The following is a 22,136-nucleotide window of genomic DNA, read 5'->3' on the forward strand; positions in this document are numbered from 1 at the left end:
AGCAGGCATACCGTAATGATTCTGCAAGGTGTGTCTACAGTATAAATTCTATACAAATACAATAATCATATAAACCTATGGAAAAAAATGTAATATTCCCTCCTACTGAGGCAGTATTCTGCATCAATGTTTGGCTCATAAATAACAGACAAATCAAACAGGAGGAGAGCTGAGGATAAGGGCACCAATGCGGGTGCCACTATACAATCCAATGCTCTAAATATTTCATATCCGAAAGAAAAAGATTGCATAAACAAGTAATTTATAAATGTTCAATAAATATTATTAATACATCACATAAGAAAATCATCATTACAAAAATGGGGAGGTAGCAACACAATGGAAAACAAATGTTAAAAACAGTGTATTACCAAGACAATTAAGGAAAGTATCAAAAACAGACACTAAGAATCGGGGGTCGCACAGTATATTCCTCTCTCCACAGTATGGTAATTGGACTTGTTGTTCTTTGGATTTTCCTCTTATATGTTTACAGCTGTACTTAGTTGCTGCATACCAGTCGCTTCTATTATACTTTTCATACCGATTCTTAGTGTCTGTTTTTGATACTTTCCTTAATTGTCTTGGTAATACACTGTTTTTAACATTTGGTTTCCATTGTGTTGCTACCTCCCCATTTTTGTAATGATGATTTTCTTATGTGATGTATTAATAAAATTTATTGAACATTTATAAATTACTTGTTTATGCAATCATAAATAACAGAACCAAAGCCTGAGCGGAATACTAAGTGTGAACATACCCAAAGGTTCAGGATTGCATATTGTTATATCACATGAAATATGTGTATCTTATATGGTTTTAATAAAATATGTCAGAAAACAACTGCATAAGATTTGCAATAATTAAAAAAAAATGAAGTATGAGACATGAATTTTGGTGGAAAATCTGCATCAAAATCAGAAAAGAATCAGGTTCTTACTGATTTTGTTGGTAATAGGGAACCCCCATGGAACCTTGGAAAAAGTTGGGAACCCCCATTATTTCACTATTTATGACTAGTTAAAAGAATAAGTTTTGTATTAAAAACAGCATTTTTGTTACACAAGGTCTGTGCATGCTCCATACTATAGATCTTCTTGTATAACTTTCTGCCAATTTCCTATATTCATTGTCTATTACATGTAGCATTTCAGTCTCATCTCAGTTCGCCCTCTTATGGTCGTTAAATGAACTACCAGGCGATTTTACATTATTTATACACCACTCTGCTGCCATCTAGTGATAAAGAATGGTTATAACCATTACATAAAAGGGAACTTTATTCTATTGTGTATGCACAATTAGAACCCAATTAAACTATTTAAACCATAAATATTAGAAAAAATATTCTTTTAATATTAAATAATACTTAGAGAATTTAGTATGATGACCCAAGGCAGATCCCTCTTCCATCTGCACCAGTTTGACAGTAAGTAAAGAGAGGTGCCCCAGACTCACCTGCAGACTGATGAAGAACCCAGTATGGGTCGCATCTGCCATGAGGTGAAATGAAAATCTCGCCTCAGACGGCAAAATACAGAGCCCTTTAAGAGCAGCATTTTGCTGCTCGAATGTGGACAATTACGGCACCCGTTGGCGCCCGAATCGCCAACCAGATAAATCGCACCGGTCTCTTAAAGACACAGGTGCGATTTACATGCGGAGCGACGCAGCACCTTTAAGGCTGCTGGCATGGCTCTGTTCTATGGAGGGACACAGGCAGCGGCTGATGACGTCAAGCCGCCTGGGTCTTTGAGCGGAGCCGCATGGAGACGGGAGCCACGTGCCATGGGAGCAGCCTACCTCGAGGTAAGTATGAGTTTTATTATTTTTCATATACACTTTTTAATTAAATATATAAAAGGGTGAATACTAATATAATGGGATAGGGGGGCTTCTATATATACACAGAGGTGGGGGGCTGTATATATTTATATGGGGCCACATTATTCTTATACTGAGGGTGGGGGGGGGATGTATATATTTATATGGGGACACATTCTTATACTGAGGTTGGGGGCTGTATATATTTATATGGGGCCACATTATTCTTATACTGAGGGTGGGGGGGCGATGTATATATTTATATGGGGCCACATTATTCTTATACTGGGGGTGGGGGGGCTGTATATATTTATATGGGGCCACATTATTCTTATACTGGGGGTGGGGGTCTGTATATATTTATATGGGGCCACATTATTCTTATACTGGGGGTGGGGGCTGTATATATTTATATGGGGCCACATTATTCTTATACTGAGGGTGGGGGGGGGCGATGTATATATTTATATGGGGCCACATTATTCTTATACTGAGGGTGGGGGGGCTGTATATATTTATATGGGGCCACATTATTCTTATACTGGGGTTGGGGGGGCTGCATATATTTATATGGGGCCACATTATTCTTATACTGGGGGTGGGGGGCTGCATATATTTATATGGGGGCACATTATTCTTATACTGGGGGTAGGGGCTGTATATATTTATATGGGGGCACATTATTCTTATACTGAGGGTGGGGGCTGCATATATTTATATGGGGCCACATTATTCTTATACTGGGGGTGGGGGGGCTGTATATATTTATATGGGGCCACAATATTCTTATACTGAGGGTGGGGGGGGCTGTATATATTTATATGGGGCCACAATATTCTTATACTGGGGGTGTTGGGGCTGTATATATTTATATGGGGGCACATTATTCTTATACTGGGGGTGGGGGGACTGCATATATTTATATGGGGGCACATTATTCTTATACTGAGGGTGGGGGCTGTATATATTTATATGGGGGCACATTATTCTTATACTGAGGGTGGGGGGGGGCTGTATATATTTATATGGGGGCACATTATTCTTATACTGGGGGTGGGGGGGCTGCATATATTTATATGGGGGCACATTATTCTTATACTGAGGGTGGGGGCTGTATATATTTATATGGGGGCACATTATTCTTATACTGGGGTGGGGGGCTGTATATATTTATATGGGGGGCACATTATTCTTATACTGAGGGTGGGGGGGCTGTATAATATAGATGGGGCCACATTATTCTTATACTGGGGGTGGGGGCTGTATATATTTATATGGGGCCACATTATTCTTATACTGGGGGTGGGGGGCTGTATATATTTATATGGGGGCACATTATTCTTATACTGAGGGTGGGGGGTTGCATATATTTAGATGGGGGCACATTATTCTTATACGGGGGGGGGCTGTGTATATTTATATGGGGAAAGATTCTTCTTATACTGGGGGGGAGGGCTGTATTTGGGATACAGTATATCACTAAGCTGGGGGCAGTATATGGGGGTACAGTATATTACTAAGCTGGAGAGGATATGTATATGGGAGTGATATTTAATTTAATTGGAGGAGGGGATGAATAACGAGTCCTTTATATATATATGAGAGCAGGGCTTTATAAAATTAAATAAATTATATATATATATATATATATATATATATATATATATATATATATATATACAGTATATATTCATTAGGGGTTGCTTAATATTTACATTGGTCAGGGTAGCACTGAATATAAAATCACATATTAGTTAAAGGATATAATAGATTACTTTGCATCATGTAAACCAAATGTTGGGGGGTCTGTATTAATAAATTAGGGGTGTTGTATAATGATTGGTGCTGTGCAGGCTATAATTCCAATAGAATATATATATACACTCACCGGCCACTTTATTAGGTACACCTGTCCAACTGCTCGTTAACACTTAATTTCTAATCAGCCAATCACATGGCCGCAACTCAGTGCATTTAGGCATGTAGACATGGTCAAGACAATCTCCTGCAGTTCAAACCGAGCATCAGTATGGGGAAGAAAGGTGATTTGAGTGCCTTTGAACGTGGCATGGTTGTTGGTGCCAGAAGGGCTGGTCTGAGTATTTCAGGAACTGCTGATCTACTGGGATTTTCACGCACAACCATCTCTAGGGTTTACAGAGAATGGTCCGAAAAAAAAAAACATCCAGTGAGCGGCAGTTCTGTGGGCGGAAATGCCTTGTTGATGCCAGAGGTCAGAGGAGAATGGGCAGACTGGTTCGAGCTGATAGAAAGGCAACAGTGACTCAAATCGCCACCCGTTACAACCAAGGTAGGCAGAAGAGCATTTCTGAAGCACAGTACGTCGAACTTTGAGGCAGATGGGCTACAGCAGCAGAAAAACACACCGGGTGCCACTCCTTTCAGCTAAGAACAGGAAACTGAGGCTACAATTTGCACAAGCTCATCGAAATTGGACAGTAGAAGATTGGAAAAACGTTGCCTGGTCTGATGAGTCTCGATTTCTGCTGCGACATTCGGATGGTAGGGTCAGAATTTGGCGTCAACAACATGAAAGCATGGATCCATCCTGCCTTGTATCAACGGTTCAGGCTGGTGGTGGTGGTGTCATGGTGTGGGGAATATTTTCTTGGCACTCTTTGGGCCCCTTGGCACCAATTGAGCATTGTTGCAAAGCCACAGCCTACCTGAGTATTGTTGCTGACCATGTCCATCCCTTTATGACCACAATGTACCCAACATCTGATGGCTACTTTCAGCAGGATAATGGGCCATGTCATAAAGCTGGAATCATCTCAGACTGGTTTCTTGAACATGACAATGAGTTCACTGTACTCAAATGGCCTCCACAGTCACCAGATCTCAATCCAATAGAGCATCTTTGGGATGTGGTGGAACGGGAGATTCGCATCATGGATGTGCAGCCGACAAATCTGCGGCAACTGTGTGATGCCATCATGTCAATATGGACCAAAATCTCTGAGGAATGCTTCCAGCACCTTGTTGAATCTATGCCACGAAGAATTGAGGCAGTTCTGAAGGCAAAAGGGGGTCCAACCCGTTACTAGCATGGTGTACCTAATAAAGTGGCCGGTGAGTATATATATATATATATATATATATATATATATATATATATATGTATATATATATATGTATATATATATATGTATAATGAAGGGATGTTTTATATGTGTGGAGTGTGTGGTCAGTTGTGTTGTGAGGGGTATATAATATTTAGGAGCAAAATGTTGTTATCCAGGAGACTTCATACTGTAAGTGACTGTAGTATTTTTAGAGACGCCGTGTGGAGATGCTGCACGGAGCTGAAGATATCTGGCCATGAACTCAGCAGTGATACGTCATGGATTGGAGAACCTGGAATAAAGCCCTCCTTGGAAGAGATTGTCATCTATGAGGTACTAGACGCCACTAATGACTCCCAGAACCTGTAGTCCTTGTTAGTAAAGTTTTCAGGATTTTCTGAACAGGGAGCTGGCAACAATGGAACAGGAGTGGGGGGGGGGGGGGGGGGTTGCAGCATTTTAATATTAGCCTCAAGCAGCAAATATGCTAGAATAACGTATAAGGTGTGTAGCGAGCACATATTCCTGAATTGTGGAGCTCATTCTTCATGGATCTGACGCTCCCTGCACTGCTTGCATAATTAGCCGGACATCTTGTCCCGTGCTCTGTGCTGCTAATTATATGTTTTATATGTGTCAAGATTAGTGAAGACAAGCACCGGGATCAAAATAAAAATGAGCGGAGGTGAGTATTTTCAGTGTTTTTTTTAAACATTTTTTCCTACTGGTTGATTTCCTTTGAGGACATTGTCTTGGAGAAACTTGTCTGGAATAAAGAATATAAAGATCGCAGAGGAACTAAAGTTACTGGGTGGTTCCTGCTATGGCTGGATGGGATGTCTGCAGTATCATTATAGCAAATGCTTGTGGGCAAGAGGAATAACCTTTAGGGCCCCTTGTTTACAGGATGCGCTGCGTCGTGTTTATCTGATGCGTTCGCAACACGTTCCAAAGGCTTCAGCCTTGATCTCATGTGGAGATTATAGCAGATGCGCTGTAGCTGATGCAGTGGAAACACAATGTAAACTCAGCATGTGATCAAGGCTGAAGCCTTTGGCTGGTGCCACACACACCGCTTTGTCTGTGTTTGAAAACGGAAACGCAGACAAGCCGCACCCACCGGAAACGCCTGCGATCGGGAATGAGCCGCCAATGTTTTGGATTAAATTAACGCAAAACACCGGTGGCTCGTTCCCGATCGCCGCGGCCCGCCCCGGTGGGTGCAGCTTTGCGTGCTGTAAAGCTGCACCCACCGGGGCGGGCCGCCTGCCATCATCGTTTTTAGGCAGTCCTTTAAAAAAAGCATGCGTTTTTGACCGGTTTTACCAATTATCTTAATTAAAACGGGATTCAAAAACGCATGCATTTTTTAACGGACTGCTTAAAAATGGCCCAAAACGGGTTAAAACATGCCATGTGTGCCGCCGGCCTTATGGTGGTGGCACACGTGGCATTTTTAACCAGTTTTTAGGCCATTTTTAAGCAGTCCATTAATAAAACAAATGCATTTTTTAATGGACTGCTTGATGGCATGGTCACACTGTGAATTTTGGTTCCGTTTTCAATGTGTTTTGAAACGCATTACAACAGCTGAGACGAGGGGACTTGCCTAATTTCATTTTTGTTAACATTTGCATTTACAAAGCATTGTAAACGCATTGTTAACACATGCATTAATATCACATTTGCACTGCTTTTGTAAATGCAAATGTTAACAGTAATGAAATTAGGCAAATCACCTCATCTCAGCTGTTGCAATGCGTTTCAAAACACAATGAAAACGGAACCAAAACGCACAGTGGGACTGCAAGCCTAAAAACAGACAAAAAAACAAGTTCAAAACGCCACATGTGCCACCACCCTTTGGTCACGGTCACACATTTCGCTAGCAGTCCGCTCATAAAGCGACGCTAGTGCACAGGGGGCGGCCCTCGGTCGATGGCATATGCGTTTCCAGGGAAACGCATGCAATCGATAATCCAACCGCATGCGTTTCTCTGGAAACGCATATGCGATCGGGCTGAGGCCGCGTTATGAATAGACTGCTAGCGGAACGTGTGACCACAGCCTGAGGGCGTGTTCACACGTTGCGTTTTGGTTGCGTTTTCATTGCGTTTGAAACGCATATACAACAGCTGATGAGAGGTAATTTGCCTAATTACATTACCGTTTACGTTTGTAAATGCAATGTTAACGCATGCGTTAACAAAACACATGCGTTAACGCGTTGTTAATGCATGCGTTAACATCGCGTTTACGATGCGTTTTGTAAACAGAAACGTTAACAGTGATGTAATTAGGCAAATCACCTCTCCTCAGCTGTTGTATATGCGTTTCTAACGCAATGAAAACGCAGGTCAAAACGCAACGGGTGAACGCGCCCTTAGGCAGGTGCCACACGCACCGCTTTGTCTGCATTTTAGAAAACGCGAACGCAGACAAAGCCGCGCCCCCTGGGAACGATTCATTTAATGCAAAACACCGGCGACTTGTTCCCGATCGCAGGCGTTTCCATAGAAACGCCAATGCGATCGGGCCGCGGCCCGCCCCGGTAGGCGCCGCTTTGTCTGCGTTTGCGTTTTCAATCGCAGACAAAGCGGTGCGTGTGGCACCGGCCTTATGCCGGCGGCACTTGTGGGTTTTTGGCCCGTTTTTAAGCAGCCTGTTAAATTAAGATAATTGGTAAAACCGGTCATGCGTTTTTTGAAAACACATCCATTTTTGACCGGTTTTACCAATAATCTTAATTATAAAGTGTCAAAAATGCATGCATTTTTTAATGGACTGCTTCAAAACGCCACGTGTGCCGGCGGCCATAGGGCGCGTTCACACGTTCCGCTAGCGCCGCGTTCATAACGCGACGCTAGCGCACAGGGGGCGGAGTTTGGGGCGAACGCATATGCGTTTCCAGAGAAACGCATGCGATCGTGTTATTAATCGCATTCGTCTCCCGGGAAACGCATATGCGATCAGCCCGAGCCCCGCCCACTGTGCGCTAGCGTCGCGTTATGAACGCGACGATAGCGGAACGTGTGAACGCGCCCTCAGGCAATCATTCTATACTTGTATCTGTTACTGCTGGATCTTGGACCCACACTCCTCCCATTTTTCATAGGTGTTGGTAATGAATTAGTCATTATAGGTGTCAGGAAATCACGTCAGTGTGATGGCAGCCCTTACCTAGGGAGGTAGGTATTTCCCTTGTGGGGTAGTTTTCCAGATGATGTTGTAAATAGGAGGTGCACCGAGCATTGTAAAACATGTGGAAATCTCCTCAATTTTACAGTAGAAATATTAGACATTTTATGAAATGTCTGTACACTGTTTAGTGTCTATCATTGCTCGCAGTCTTCACTGATTTGGCATAAAATAGCGCTGAGCAAAATACGGGTAAAAAAGTTTTATCATTCAGGGTGCATTCAGGGCGCTTTCACACGATGCGTTGCGTCAGGGTTTTTAATGTGTTTTTGATGCATCTGCTAAAATGCTGAGGTTACGTTGCGTTTTAGCAGATGCAGTGGAAACCTAATGTAGCCTTAGTATGTGATTAATGCTGAAGCCTTTGGAATGCATCAAAAAACGTAACGCTTCGTGTGAAAGCGCACTCATGGTTTTTCAGATGCAGTTTTTAAAGCCAAAAGCAGGTGGGGATCATAATGGGTGAGCACAAGCTGCTCCGCCCTTTTTTTTTTTTTCTTCTCACTCCACTACTGATTTAAACATCAGAAACTGCATCTGTAAAACTTTTACATGATGCGTTGCGTTTTTTTGATGCGTTTTTGTCACCTTCCAAAGGCTTCAGCCTTGATCATACGCTGGGATTACCTTGCGTTTCCACTACATCTGCTTAAAAGCAATGTAACCTCAGCATGTGATCAAGGCTGAAGCCTTTGGAATGCGTCAAAAACGCATTAAAAAAATTGCAACGCATCATGTGATAGCGCTCTGAAGTAAAATGTTTATAAAGCTTGTTACACTTCCAGCAATTAAGAACGTGTGAACGCACCCTCATGAAGAGAGATAAAGTTTTGCCCCTGTCCTTATTCACTCTTAGTGGCAGTTCTGTGTTGTAAGACCACCGATAGCTGGTCATTATGTTATCTAACTTCAACATTAAGGCTACATTCACACGATGTATGCCCTCTGTACCGTAGTACGGCGGACATACATCGGCGCCGCAGAGAGCAGCAGGGGATGAGCGCAGCTCACCCCCGCCCCTCTCCATAGGAATTAATGGCGCACGGCGCCGTATCACGGGAAAAGATAGGATGTGTCCTATCTTTTCCCGTGCTACGGAGCGGTACGGTGCTGCACTGAACCGCTCCCGTACAGGGCCGTGAGCCCATAGAAGTGTATGGGGGACGTATATCGGCCGTATATACGTCCCCCATACATGTGTGTGAATGTAGCCTAAGTTAGATTTTTCTATGAGTTTTTTTCAATGCAGGCTATTTAACCCCTTCAGGACCAGAATCCACTGCAATAATGGACAATTTTTAAAAACTCACCATATTAGTTTCTATATGGTACATGTTTATGCCAAAACAATGTACAGGCAGTTCCCGACTTAACCCCTTAACGACTTGGCCTTTTTTAGTTTTTTCACTTCCATTTTTCACTCACCACCTTCAAAAATCTATAACTTTTTTTAATTTTCCACATAAAGAGCTCTGTGACGGCTTATTTTCTGCGTAACAAATTGCACTTCGTAGTGAAGGTATTTAATATTCCATGCCGGGTACTGGGAAGGGGGAAAAAAATTCCAAATGCAGTGAAAATGGTGAAAAACATACATTTAAAAAAATAAAAACCTCCTGTAAAAAAAATTTTGGGGGGATTTTGCCATCTTCTGGTGCCAATAACTTTTTCATACTTTTGTGTATGGGTAGTGTCTTTTTTTGCGACTTTTGATGGAGTTTTCATTGCTATAATATTTAGGACTGTGCGACCTTTTGATCACTTTTTATAAATTTTTTTTTAATATTTTTCAAAATGGCAAAAAAATGCCATTTTCGACTTTGGACGCTATTTTCCGTTACGGGGTTAAACGCAGTGAAAAACCTTTGTTATATTTTGATCAGGCATTTTCGGACGCGGCGATACTTAATGTGTTTATGATTTTTTTCTGTGTATTAATATTTATATTAGTTCTTGGAAAGGGGGTGATTTGAATTTTTAGGTTTTTTTATTATAATATTTTTTTTAACTTTTTTTATTTTTACTTTTACTATTTTTCAGACTCCCTAGGGTACTTTAACCCTAGGTTGTCTGATTGATCCTACCATATACTGCCATACTGCAATATGGCAGTATATGGGGATTTTACTCCTCATACATTACAATGTGCTGATACACATTGTAATGAATGGGTTAAAACAAGACAGCTTCGGGCCTTCGTGAGACCCGAGGCTGTCATGGCAACGGATCACCGCTCCCCGTGACGTCATCGGGGAGCGACAATCCGCGGCAAGATGGCGGCGGCGATTGACGTGGACGCACCCGCGATCGGTGTTAGCACCTATTGCGGGTGTTACCGGTAAGCCTTTGCTGCAATATGCAGCAAAGACTTACTGGCTATGGAGAGGGCTCGGCCCGCGTCGTGAAGGGGTTAAGGACACCTGACTTGTAGTTGACCGCTAGTTACAGACAGACCTCTCTGCCCACTGTGACCTCTGGTGAAGCTCTCTGAATACTTTACTATAGTCCCAGACTGCAATGATCAGCTGTAAGGTGTCTGAAATGAAGCTTTATTAATAATCCTTGTCTGGAACTACAATTATAAAATATACAGTTTTGACTTGCATAAAAATTCAACTTAAGAACAAACCCATCTGGTATCAGGGCAACTTATACAAAATTCCTATTGTATCTGTAAAACAAAGTCCTAATCAAATGGCAAAACTGGTGCTGTAATATTTTAATGTATCCATTTTTCCTGATGAGTGGGACAGTTACAAAAATGCTTCAGACAAATATACTGTACATGAAAATGCTCTCTAAAGGATGACCGTCTCCCTGCAAATGCAGTCCAAATCACCAGGATGATGTTATAGAGGGCACGGACCAGCCATTTGAATCCTAAAAGCCAGATAACTTGAAATGAAATACAAGTTGAATCTGCTTGGCTCATTTTTGCATTATCTTAAAGATTTTATCCTGTCCCTTCTGTAAATGCACTGGATAAGGACATCCTAGACATGTCACCTGACAGTGAGCGCACGCACTACGATCAGTGCAAATAAATGTTGGAACAGCAACACTCAAACAGCCGGCAGATGAAGAAATTTGGCTGCAGGATTGTGAAAAGTTGTACAGTACACTCTGCTGTTCAAGGTTACAAACATGGAAAGGCTCACGCTCACTATTTTACGTAAAGGAAATCTACCATCAAATTCCAGCATGATAAACCAGGGCACTTACCCATACATCCAGGCACTGAGACTCTTCTTATATTTCATATCCAGGCCTCCTTTCTTCTGTTTCCTTCTTTAACTGTTAAAATTATGCTAATGAGCTCAATTGGCTTGCACAACGAACCTCTCTGTAAACTGGTTTTACAGACTGTTACTGTTTCTTTCTCCCTAAGAGAGCAAGGGGGAGACCGTAAAACAGTCTGTCAAGCCAGATAACAGGGGCTATGGTAAGCCCTTAGGCTCATTAGCTTAACTTTAAAAGTTGATTTTAGAAGGAAGAAGGACATGGATAAAATACATAAGAAGATGACCACAGTTACAGTGCCTGGATCTATGAGGAAGTGTCCCTGGTTTATTGGTGGTATTATTTCCTTTAATGAAATCAGAAAGAAACTAACTTTCAATTGACTCCTTCCAATAATGGCAACTGTTCCCCATTATGGCAAGGCTTAACTTGAATGGAACACTGCATATGGCTGTAGAACATCAATTACTTTATTACAGTTTAGATCCAGATTACATCTCCATTAGGGTGATTTCACACTGCAGTGGTTGGTCTGTGATCCATTGTCCGTGCAGACACATCACACTGCTGGAAATGAGATTTATTGTATCCTATTGATATATGATGCAAGGAGTCCCTGATTCCCAGGTAAACGGGAGCGCCATAAACTAATCATAAGTAGGGCACATCTGGGAAGCAGGGACTCCATACATCAGAATGATACAAGGAATCCTGTCCCTGACAATGCATGATCTGTGGTTCATGGACAGACCACGACTAGTGTGAAACAGTCCTTACTGTGAGCTTAAACCAGAGTGATTGGACACAGAGAAGGTGCAGACCTTTCCAAAATAAAGTACAGTATATACTTGAGTATAAGCCGGCCCGAGTAAAACCCCTAATTTTACCACCAAAAACTGTGAAAACCTATTGTAGTATACAGCCAGCCAGCCAGCCCGCCCCCAAGTAGTATAGAGCCAGCCAGCCAGCCCGCCCCCAAGTAGTATACAGACAGCCTGCCAAAAAAAAAAAAACTTAATACTCGCCCTTCGGTGTCTGGATCGTTGGCGTGGGTCCCGATCTTCGGTGCGGGTCCCGGTGGCTCTTCTTCTCTCTTCTTTCACCGGCAGAGTCCCCTCCATGCGATCTGCCGGTGGGCGCTTAGTATGATGGCTTAGTATGATGCGGCGGTGTCGTGGCTGATGACGTAATCAGTCGCAACACCGCCTCATCATAGCGTGCGCCCGGACGCGACTCTGCCGGCAAAAGAAGAGGAGCTGCCAGGAACGGCGCCAAAGATCGGGAGCCTCGTCCTGAAGATCGGGACCCGCGCCAACGATCCAGACACTGGAGGGTGAGTATTAAGTTTTTTATTTTTTACTTGTGTATAAGCCGAGGTGATATTTTTTTTCAGCAGATTTTTTTTATGCTGGAAAACTCTGCTTATACACGAGTATATACGGTACCTTATCTCTGTGCAGACCTCCAACTAGTTTTGGATTAAAATAACTAATGGGGAAAGAAAATGCTGAAATTATTGAGATTTATAAATATTTGTTTTGCTTATTTTTAAATAGGTACAAATCTAGTGGTGCCAAATATGTGGTCTCTTTTATGTTTTACTACTTTGCAAAACAAAGCCCTTAATTTAAAAATAATTTGTTCTCGTGCCCTAGAGTGCAGGTTTTTTTTTTTTTTTGCATGGAATGAGTTAAATATTTAGTTGGTGTTATTCTAGGATGCATATAAAGAACATTTGCAGGTTCTTTACAACCATAAAACAACCAATGACAAGCTCCTTAGATTTTGCATTTGCTACTCACTACCGATTCTGATGTATTGGGGTATTCTTGTTTACTTTTACATAAAACCCAAACTGCTTTTAGAATTAACATTACTATTTCCTATTGCTGTGGCATACAAACTATGACATTCGCAGGTGGCGTCATAGTTAGTTTACCAGAGTACGCTGGGGGTCAGAGCCGGAGTACTAACAGTTTTTTTTTTTTTTATTTTATATACCACGAGCGGTGTGTGTTTTTTTTTTTTTTTTTTCAGAAAAAAATTGTGCTGAAAATCTCGGATTATACTTTAGCATATATATAGAAACCTGGGATTGGAGTGAGTGATGCACGGTATGCAAACTTCCTCCAAAGTGAATAGTGTAGAGACAGAGAGAAAACAAAAAGGAGCGCTCTCCTAGTGCATTACGCAATGATATTTGATATAAAAGAAAATTCTTTGTCCAATGGGACTCTCACCTGATCGATGATCAGTATACAGCAATATGGGGTTTGAGTCACGGATATCTGGCTGCTCAGCGTGTATAATTCTCCCGTCCTCCGTGTTCCAGGGTCACCCGGGGAAGGTTTCTCAATGTACCGATTTTACTGAAGCTTCGTTACACGTCGATTCGAGCGCTTAATGATGTTCCAGACTCCCGATATATATAGTTAATATCGGATTTTATTGATTAAAATATCACAACGCGTTTCGGTCCGGTACTCGGACCTTCGTCAGGTAATCCATATGTAATTCACTTGTATGCAACATATATATTCTAAATCACCGGAAGTACTCCATTACCGGTAATCGGGATTGACTTCTGGTTCGGAGTCTGACCGGTGCCGGTAAAAACATATAAAACATAATGCGAAATCTAAAACACAATGTACTTAGTTTCATTACCCAAAAGAACCTTTTCATGTATATAACATTACTTTCTTTTTTGCTGTACCTGCACTTTTTACTTTATTTCCTTCTCAAATCTATTCATGGGGCGGTTCGAGGACCAATACATCTATGGCGCACGCCAATGGACAAAAAATGTCATCTATTATAAGCGCTATATAGATGACCTATTCTTCGTATGGAACGGTACGAAAAATGAAGCTGAACTATTCGTCAACTTGCTGAATACCAACACATGGGGGATTACGTTCACAGAAAATTTTGACAAAAATTTAGCTATTTTCCTAGATCTCGAAATCACTCATGATAAAAAGAATATCGTTACGAGAACACATTTTAAAAACGTTGATAGTAACAGTTTCTTAGACTACAGAAGTGGCCATTATCAAAAATGGTTAAAAAACATTCCATTTAGCCAATGTCATCGTATACGAAAAAATTGTACGTATGCTTTGGACTACACAGAACAAGCAAAAAATTTAAAAGAAAAATTTAAAGAAAAAAATTATCCCAAAGCCATAGTAAATGAAGCCTACACCCGCAACTTGGACCGTTCACAAAAGGACTGCCTAAGACCAAGACAAAAAAGGAAAGAAACCACACAGGCCTTTACATCTAATTTCCTCACCACATTCGATAAGGGAAATAACCAAATAAGAAAAATCCTTAACAAGCACTGGGGCATACTCTTAAAAGATCCCTATCTGAAAGGAATAATACTTAAACAAGCCAAAATTACATTCAGGAAAGCAACAACAGTAAGAGTATAATTGCCCCCAGCAAATTACGGAACCCCCAAAAAATAATTCACGATAAGCAGATATCACCAGGTATAAAAAAATGTGGACACAAAAAATGTTTATGCTGTGATGCCATCCAAGATGGAGTCGTATCATTTAAGTCAAACACTACGGGAGAGATTTTTAATATCAAACAAAAGCTATCATGCGCATCAGATTATGTGATATACCTAATAAATTGCACTTGCGGTCTACAATACGTTGGACGTACTGTCCAAACGCTTCAAGTCCGCTTAAATGGCCACAGGCACAAAGCAAAAATAGGATACCTTAAACACAGTTTATCCAAACACCTATTGTGTGAACACGAAAGAAACTTTGGAGCCATCACCGTGACTCCAATAGAACAAATTCCCAATGATGTGAAGAACAGAGTAAAAACTCTGAATAGGAGAGAGTCATACTGGATCTTTAAATTGGGCACCCTCCATCCCCTAGGTCTAAATGAAGTAATCGAATCCATTTGACATGAGGAAGTAGATATAATGAAGTGCAAAAATAAAATAGAAATAACTCTAGAACCAATCCCTAAAAAAGTCCATATACTTACCTTGATTAAGCATACAGGATAGAGCCCTCATGCGCCAGTCTATTTTGGCACTGATTATTGAAACGTCACCACAAGATCGCCGTTGTGGTCTTTTGATCCCTCGAGGCTTCCGTAGAATGATGAAAGTGATAGACACCAACTGAGATCACCATGACTACAAACTATAAACATCTATAAATCACCATCATATCACACATGAACAACAACTAAGAAGGTATAACCCTTGATATACGAAAATGTATATATATTTATAATTTTTATTTACACGTATGCGTCCCCATACAACCGGAAATAGGCTCCGGTCACTCCATCTCCACTACAACGAGAAGGAGATAAAGTAAAAAGTGCAGGCACAGCAAAAAAGAAAGTAATGTTATATACATGAAAAGGTTCTTTTGGGTAATGAAACTAAGTACATTGTGTTTTAGATTTCGCATTATGTTTTATATGTTTTTACCGGCACCGGTCAGACTCCGAACCGGAAGTCAATCCCGATTACCGGTAACGGAGTACTTCCGGTGTTTTAGAATATATATGTTGCATACAAGTGAATTACATATGGATTACCTGACGAACGTCCGAGTACCGGACCGAAACGCGTTGTGATATTTTAATCAATAAAATCCGATATTAAATATATATATCGGGAGTCTGGAACATCGTTGAGCGCTCGAATCGACATGTAACGAAGCTTCAGTAAAATCGGTACTTTAGCATATATGGTACCGTTTATACTGGAGTATTAGGGTTTTTCAGCACATATTTTGTGTTGAAAACTCGGCTAACTCGGCTTAAACTCGAGTCAAGAAAAGAAACTAAAAGCTTACTCACCTGTTGCCCCCAACCCCCCCAAGTCACGATGGCTGCGACGGCCCACGCAGGGACACGGAGCCGATGCCAAACTCGCGATAGATGGAAAAGGAACGAGGGTACACCTTTTTGGGTTTTTTTTTCTACAGGCCTTATATTGGGAGCAGGGGCTGGCAGGCTATATGCTAAAGGGGGATGGCTGGCTATATACTGGGAGACTGTGACCAATGAATTTCCCATCCTCAGCTTATACTCAAATCAACAGATTTTTCAATTTTTTTTGTTAAAATTAGGGTCTTGGCTTATACTCAAGTATATACGTTAATTTTAAAAGCTGATTTTAGAAGAAAGGAGGCCAGCGATAACAAATTTAAGAAGATGACCACAGTCAGTGTCTGGATCTATGAATAAGTGTCCCTGGTTTATCATGATACATTTTAATAGTAGATTTCCTGTAAAGGTATAACTTTTGTAAGGACTTAAATGCTGTCACTTTTTTAATATTATGGATTAAATAAAATGCTCTAGATTTTTACTCCTTTTTGCAAGTGCTAAATTTTAAAGGGCTATTCTCATCTCATTTAAAGGGCTATTGAATTTAATTAATTTATCATGCATACATTTCTTCAATAAGTTATTTTAAAAATTTTTACCTAATTTCTCAGAAATGTAGTCATATGGTCCCATAGAACCAAGTCTGTGACTTTGGATACGACCACCCCTGCTGGAGATCGTGCACAAAGAAACAAAGTTTTTGTATTTGCATATGAAATGTCAGGGATCTACTGCATGCCCTACAGCCATCCTGTGGTAATGAACGCTGATTCCAAGTGGTCAGGCAAGGCTCAGTAGCGCATGTCTGGATATCGCTGCCAGAGTGCAAGGGTGGTCGTATCTGAGGAAGCTATCTAGTTTCTAAGGGACAACATGGCTACATTGATGAGACATTATCTGTACACAGGAACATATTTTTTTTAATAACATCCAATTATAAACATGTTTACCTTTGGCAAATTAATTAAATGTCAATGCCCAGATGGGAATACCCCTTGAATTAATTTTTTATAAAGAAAATATGCACTTTGGATATCCATCACAGCTGAACGCTTTGGGATCTCTGCATCACTGCTTTTAAAACACTACTTCCTGCTCCTTTTTTAGACCAGGTCTTAATAGCCACAGAGCTAAAGGAGCAGATTAAAAAGAAGAGAACCTCTCCTTAGTGCAAGTAGCCGTGATGATAATTAGTTTGGTATACAATGTACGTCTTGTATTCACCTGATGTAGTTGTGCATTCAGGCACTGTCAAAACAAATTTGCTGCTGTCTCGTTCTTATCAATAGGATACCCTCCTAATTTTTTTTGTTCCACTAATAATACGATTCTACTTACCGGCCTTCTGTATGACTCCTCTCCCTTTTCTCATCTGTGCCTAGATTTTGAATTTCTCTGTAATCTGTCTGTTCTGCCTTGGCCACTTTACTCTTCCAGTTGCGTTACATCGCATTGTGGGGCATTCCACTTTACTTGCCGGTTGTTCCGGCAACAAGTGTCGTTGGACTCACGCTTACCTTCTCCCAGCAATGGATTGTGCACACCGGCGGACTTCAGCACAGCAGCGACACCTGGTGGATGTAGGAGGAACTGCCTTAGTGAATCCACGGAAGACTCGAATCCACTGCAGAGCACGCGCCGCTGGATTGGGAATGGACCGGGTAAGTAAATCTGCCCCACTGTAATTGACTTAGATGTATTGACCTAACAAAGCTCCCAGTTACAGGCACGAAACACTTTTCCGCATTCTATTCTTTTAATCATTTTTTTTGACCATTTTAATCCAATAAATGGAATTCAAAGTCACTCAGCCAGCGTCATACCAATGTGTTTTTTTTTTGTACATCAATTCAGCTTGACAACAAAAAAATAATTTTTATTTTCCTTTTTCATCTTCTACTGGATTTCAACCAATTATAATAAACAGATCAGTGAAACTTTATTTTAAGCAACTGAAGTATTTTCATACTACAATTAAAAATTTCTTTGCAGAGTGAAAAAACTCAATAGTCACTGAGGGATGAGATGGTTGACTGCAGAAATTCTCAATTTTGACCCTTGAGTATAATTTGCTGCACTAACCATTAATAAGCTGGTGAGTAATCAGTAAGACTATAAAGTATCTGAAATAAACCACTCTCTCACTTGCATCGGTGGCCTAGATATATTAAAGTGGCTGTGCCATTTTTCTGTTTGTCTTTGCTCTTTGGAGTTTGCACATGTATTTAAGAAATGTCTATCGACAGATTTTTGTTTTGTTCTTTATATTAAGTGCACTAAAAATAAAATGGTGCACACTTTCCGAGCAGAGCAGGGTACGCCAGATAATTAAAGACTGTGTGCCAGTATTCAATAATCTGGTGCACCCTGCACATTCGTGCAATTTGCCTCACTTTAGATAAATCTGGGCCATTGTTTGTAAACAAAATAAGGTGGAGAACATAGAGCTGGGGCCAAAGAGTAGGGAAAAGTAGTCAGTGGCCTGGAGCTCTATTCAAGTTCAGAGTTAAGGGGCACAATTTTAATGGGGTTAAAAATATTTCTTTCAGTCACATTATGGTTGGTCCACGTAGCTTATTTCACAGTGTAATGTAATGAGCACTCATTGGTGGTCCACTGTAGGAGGAGGTGCCTAGATGGCATCTGCCAATGCAGAAAGATGGATGTTTTTTTTGGTTCACGTACACATCAAGGGGGTTATGCTCTCTATGCATGTACTAGGCCAGCATTAGGTGTTTGGCCATTTGAAAACCTTACACCCAGTAGTGGATAATAATATGGGTGTTTTGAGTGATCAATACAGTTCACAATTTTCTTGGGGAGCACTTCTGGTGACGCTTATTGCAGTACACACCAGTTTGCTAGGAGGAGATGGTTTTATTGTCCATGTCTAATCCATGTTCATTACTTATTACAGGTGAATTTGTGAGTAAAAACCATAAATTTCAACCGCACTGGCGTTGCGCTAACAATGCAGTTGTCGGTCTGTTATTCCACTATTTTGAAACATTTTTTTGCCATTTTTATAACATGCATAAAGTTCCATGATCATGACTTAAAATCCTTTGACAGTTTGAGTCCTAAGTTAATAGGTAATTTTGAATATTTATTTTGTTGCAGATTTACTGCGCCTAGAACAATTATATTGGAGTCTGCACTTCAAAAAGAAAAAGAACCATGTCTTCAGATAACAGTAATATTGATTTGGCATATAACCAGTTATTTGATGAGGCATGTTGGCCAGCAATGATGATATGGGAGAGAATAAACCATGGATATACATCAGATTCTCCCCCAAAGGACTGGGGGCTTCAAAGAGGGGAATATGGCTTCCAAACTTGGAGTTTTAACGCTTCTGGTGAAAGTTATACTGCTGTTTGGGACACTGATCGCTCCTACTGGAAGGTGAAAACTCCATTTGGATTAATTTTGTATTTTATTGGACCTCTCTTTATAGACAAGTCCAACAAAGGTTTGTCTGTACCTCCAAAGTTTACTGTCGTTGATTCGGATACCGATGTCTTGAAGCCTGCCCAAGAGCTAAAAGTGCTAGAACAAATGAGAAAAATAGTCAGGTATGTGAACCGGCGAGGTTCATAGTTTACATGTTTATGGGCATATTCTTATTGTCTCTTTTAAATATGTGCAGTACACAAATAAAATTAAATTTTGGGAAACTGAATATTTAGTTTTTGTAGGTAGCACTCATTTTCTTAGTTTATATGTAATCATTTAGAAGAGAGCACAGCCTTTTTCAAATCCAAAGTTGGGTTCCAAGCTGAATATAATTTTTTTTTTTTTTGTCAAAGATGATGTGTATAGACATTTTTGTATGTTAAATAGTTTGTGTTCCAGAAATACAAATTTAATAAATAAATGGAGGATGTACCAGGCAATGGCACCAGTGCTAGACTCCCCGCCCCCCATACACACCCATTGCCTCATTGGTGACTTAATGATAACCCCTCCCAACAGGAGACACCTGCCAACTCTACGGGCCGACAAGGCTCAATCTGTGCCCTTCCATACAAACTTGCCGTGGAGGTGGACGTGAGGGAAACTAGTCAAGTGCCAGGAAAAATCATGATACCCCCCCCCCCCCATTTTATATAATATTGTAATTTGTTAAATATGATTGTAACACACATGATTTAAATGGTTTACCAATATGATTGATTGGTTCCTATCCCCTTTAATTTTGCTGGGTGCTGTCTATCCTTTTTATGAGAATTCTGCAATACAATTTCTAAGATGTTTCCTTACAAATGTTGTTTTGAATGTTCGGTCCTGGTACAATGTGTTATTCCAATAAAAGTTGAAGTGTAAGAAAAATTCTTTCTGTATAGATTGATGTAAAGGTATGTGTGTGTGTAAGGCTCAAAGCTGCGGTGAGGGAACCGCAAAAGGGTGCCCAGGACATCCAGTGGATTCGTAGTGGAAGAGATCATAAGTCATAAATTAGTCCATCTAAGGCAACCACAAGGATATGCTTCTAATGTATGTAGCCAGGGTCCAGATTAAATGAATAGGCATTTTATTATTAAAGGGGGCCCCATAACATGACGTTTGTACATTTACAGTATCAAATGTAAATATTATTAATTATAAGTAATAGTTATTAGTAATAAGAAAATATTTAATATTGAATTGAATTGGTAAAAGAAAAGTTATATCTAGTGTTGCAATAAGTTGAACACATGCCTATCGCGGAGCTTAGATTTGGACTATGACCTCGAAAACAATAAACTCCCCATGAATAAACAGCACATCAGCATCCACATCACATGATGCATTTGGCTTTGCTAGTAATTTTCCAGATTTTCTGTGACCAATGACATTGGAAATCTTATGAAATCTAGGTTCCACCTTGCTCTACCTTTTTAACAGGGAATGTTGGCTGATCAGATCCAGCTCCACATTACCATCAAATAGGATCTGAAAATATTATTGAATATTCAAAATGTCTATTAATTTATGGTAAACTAGAGAGAGAGAGGGAGAGCTGAGCTAAGGGAAAGTTTAGTCACTGTTGAAGAGAATGTTAGAACAGAGTTGAGATCTACAGCAAATATAAAACAAAGATTTGTGAAATAAATGTTAAAACTTCAAGCCTGGAATGCTTTAAAATAAGCAAATTATTTTTCTTTCTAACCAACATCTAGGAGACCCCAGTGCAGAACTTCATTGGATTTGCAGTTGGATCAAGAACCCCAAGGCTAATTTGATGATTGTATAGAATTCTAAGATTTTGGTAACATAGTTTAAGGGACCAGACAACATTTTGAACACATTTTCTCATCTGGTTGAAAAACAAACACAAAAACCCAAAATGCTTGCCGTATATATTCTACTTAATATGAAAAGACTCTCTCTCTGCCAGTATTTGGACAAATTGCAGAATTATTCTAAATGTGAATTTACTTCATACAACCAGCAGATACTGACTCTCGCTAGATGGGAGGCCCTCATCTTGTAGCAGTTTAAAAGTACTATTTCTACTCAATTCTAAAATGATTATTTTGGAAAAATTTGTGGTAGCAGTTAGACAAAAATATTCAAGCAGTCACTAATGAGGTACTTGATGCTTGGTCAATGACTGATACAGAACTGCTGCACTAATACTTTAGCTAAAGTTACTGGGAGAACTGTCGAAAGAATGAATGAATGATGAAAAAATAAGAATTGTAACTTTCTCCAAACCTGCTAAACTGCAGCCTGTTGCAGAACCTGTCATGTGATGTAAAAGTCATGGGTTTTGTGCCAGCTGTTGTCATGTGACAGATGGGTCATGGCTGAACATTGCTGGATTTGATTGAATAGCTTGGAATAGCCCCTACATTGCCCTTTCAGTCTTTCTGCATGTCAAACATTTGTAAGAAATGATCAGATAACACACCCCTT

At 40.4% G+C, this 22,136-nt stretch overlaps 1 long non-coding RNA gene across 3 annotated transcripts; it reads left to right on the top strand.

Annotated features, from left to right (window-relative positions):
* The first annotated feature begins 8,028 nt into the window (after positions 1–8,028).
* LOC140074650 (uncharacterized) lies at positions 8,029–20,578 on the top strand. Of its 3 annotated transcripts, none has more exons than XR_011849231.1 (3): positions 8,029–8,101; positions 18,228–18,330; positions 19,356–20,578. It is a non-coding gene; the product is annotated as an uncharacterized lncRNA (long non-coding RNA). The 3 variants fall into 3 exon arrangements; XR_011849233.1 differs by lacking the exon at positions 8,029–8,101 and adding an exon at positions 15,565–15,585; XR_011849232.1 differs by lacking the exon at positions 8,029–8,101 and adding an exon at positions 17,685–17,896.
* The last annotated feature ends 1,558 nt before the right edge of the window (positions 20,579–22,136 follow it).

The sequence above is a fragment of the Engystomops pustulosus genome, chromosome 8 (genome assembly GCF_040894005.1).
Source record: "Engystomops pustulosus chromosome 8, aEngPut4.maternal, whole genome shotgun sequence".
NCBI lineage: Eukaryota > Metazoa > Chordata > Amphibia > Anura > Leptodactylidae > Engystomops > Engystomops pustulosus.